Below are 2,892 nucleotides of genomic sequence, written 5' to 3'. Positions count from 1 at the left end.
AAGCCAGGATCGGTCACTCAATTCCGCGGCAAGACGAATAAGGGACAAGGCGTAGGGACCCTCTTAGCTGCAGAAGCCTTGGGAGGCTGTCACTTATCTGACCAGCAGATAGATAGTGAAAAGCACTCAAAAATCATGGTGCTGTAGGTCCCCTACTTATACCTCTGTACTCCTTTATTCTCTTTCTCCTTTCTTATGCCAAATTGAGGCTGGTCTGTCTGGGTGACGCCAGCTTTTGCAAGAGTAGTTTACACTTGCAAGGGAGAGAAACAATAAGTTTCGACTACTGGACATTTCTTTTATCAGGGTAAATATTTTCCCACCTAGGATGTTGGTGTGTGTGCATCACGCTACTTAGTAGGGGCTAAGAGCCAGGTCTGTCACAGGGCCTCTGCCTGCTGTGAGCTTAATCGTCGTATCTGTTCCCAGAGGCACATTGTAGCAGCACACCTGTGCTTCAAAGGCTGTGCTGGAATATATGTTAAGTGCCCTGTTCCTGCTTCCTCCTGTGTTTCCAGCAATGCTGGTCTGAGGGGGGGGGGGGCTGGCTGTCTGGCTACAGTCACCTCTTTGGGGCCTAGCTGGTCTGTGGACTTTTTAGTGTCCTGATCATGGTTAGAGTCCATCCTCCACCCCTCAGCTTTCAGTAACGCCCATTCTATAGCAGTTAGTATTTCCAAGGGGAACTTCTATGTGTGAGAAGAGCTTCAGGGGGTTTCAGGCAAGGGGGAGGGGGAAAATGATGCTCAGGCTCTTGGTCAGTTTCTCAGTCGCCCTTCTGGGGCTTGACTTGTTAGTGTCCTGATCAGGATTTGAGTCCATTTGCGACATTCCTGTTTTTTGTCGCAGCTGTTCTGTATCTGGTCCAGACAGTCTCAGTGCAACTGTCTCCCTCTTCACCGATGTCACCAGCTGTCTCTGAAGCACAGCAGTCTGGCTCTAGTTTCTGTCCCATCCTGTGGCAGGCTTTCCCTTTTTAAGCTTCCTCCCTGCAAGCCAAGCAAGCTTTGAGGCAGTGGTGGATTAGCGCTAATTTGGGGACCTCTGAAAAAATGGGCACCGTGAGCCCCTGCAGAAGCCACGAGGTTACAAGAAGCTGGAAACTTCTGCACAACCCCTTTCTCCCCACCAAAGCTCTGCCCCCCCCCCACTTCCTCTTCCCCCAAGGCTCTGTCATTCCCGCTTGCTCCTCTCCATCCCCTCCCTTTGCTCACCCTTAAGTAGGATTGCCAACTCTCCAGGATTGCCCTGGAGTCTCCAGGAATTAAATATTAATCTTTAATTAAAGATTATGTCTCTGATGAAACCTCCAGGAATATGGCCAACCAAAATGGGCACCCCTAGCCTTAAGGCAGGTAAAAAGTGGAAAGGCATAGCCCTCCCACTTTTAAAAGTAATTGGGCCATGGCCCCCTGGCTGCCCCTGTTCCAGCGACCCTGGGCTGAAGCCCTGACCCCGGGCGCCTACTCCTCCAAGTCCTAGCAGAAATTGCAGGGCAGATGCCCTGAGCCCAGGTGCCCCGAGCCCTGGCAGAAGCCACTGGGCTGAAGCCCTGAGCCCAGGAGCCTTCCCCCACCCCCACCCCAAGCCCCAGCAGAAGCCCAGAGCCCCATGCCCCACAGCTGAAGCCCAGCACTGTAGAGTGCAATTCATTTCCTGCAGCCAGGACTGAGTAATTGCTTCCCTCTCCCTACCCCCTATGTCTTTGGCTCCACTGCCCAAGCTCTGCAAGTCCCCAGTCAGTTGAAGCAGGCTCTGAGACTTTGGGGGGAGGGCTGAGGAGGGAGGCAGGTTGCACACCTGGCTTGCCTGTCCCAGCTTTAAGGCGGCATCATGCAAAGAAGCCACCATGTCAGTGAGTGGCCAGAGAGAATGAGAGAGCAAATCACCTCTGCCAACACCATCCAGCTGACAGGGAAAGGCAAAGCCAGAGGAAGATCATTTGCATCAAGGTGTCTAATTAAAACCACACCCCTGCCAGAATGGTTCCATGCACAGTGCAGTTCAATGGCTGCACCCTTGTGTCCAATTCAAAGAAGCAATACGTGTAACTGGCTGTAGCAGTAGCAGCATCTCCAGTCAGTGCGCCTCTCCCACCACAGGTGACTTTCTTCCTTGGGCTCCAGAAGTGCAGGAACCTGTGTAGAAGTGAGGGGCCACCAGCACTGGAACTGTGGTGCCCCCACCCCGCTCCTCCTCTTCCCCTGAGGCCCCGCCCCTGGCCAGGCCAGAAGACAGAGCTGGGCCATGGTAAGAGCTGCCCAGGGAGCCCAGGCCACTCTGGGGAGTCCCAGACCCTCCACCTGTCCTGGGCAGGGGGTCAAAGTGTCCGAGAGCAGCCCCTGGCTTGTGTCTGCACCACCGGCATACGCTGCCCTGGGCAGGTGGAGGGTCTGAGGCTCCCCACAGCAGCCTAGGCTCCCTGGATGGCTCTTCCCATGGCCTGGGTCTGGCTTCTGGCTCTGGCTTCCAGCTTGATTGGGGGCAGGGCCTTAGGGGGAAGAGGAGGAGCAGGGGGCAAGGTCTCTGCCTTGAGGTTGTGGTTTGTTAGTTTTGGCTGAGCCCCAGACAGCTTGTTAGCTGCCTTCCTATTAGGGAGAGGGCATGCCCCCCTCACAAGGGCCCAAGTAAGTACTGATTGGTAGAATCTGACCTATTATTTAACATGCAAAAAATATAACTGAGCATAATGAAACAGCAAAAGGTTTTTCATAATGCCACTACAATAAATCTGTTTGTGTAGTATTACTGTTTAATTTAACGGTGGGTTCACATATGAAGCTTACACAGTGGGCAGCGTTAAAAAGTGGACATTTTACAATCCATGGACCTTAAAGTTAGAAATACTGTAAATACTGCAGTAAATGTAAAACTAGGGAATGCTGCAAATAC

This window comes from Caretta caretta, chromosome 5, assembly GCF_965140235.1.
Source record: "Caretta caretta isolate rCarCar2 chromosome 5, rCarCar1.hap1, whole genome shotgun sequence".
In the NCBI taxonomy this organism is placed as follows: Eukaryota; Metazoa; Chordata; order Testudines; family Cheloniidae; genus Caretta; species Caretta caretta.
Note: the sequence above shows the minus strand (reverse complement) of the source record.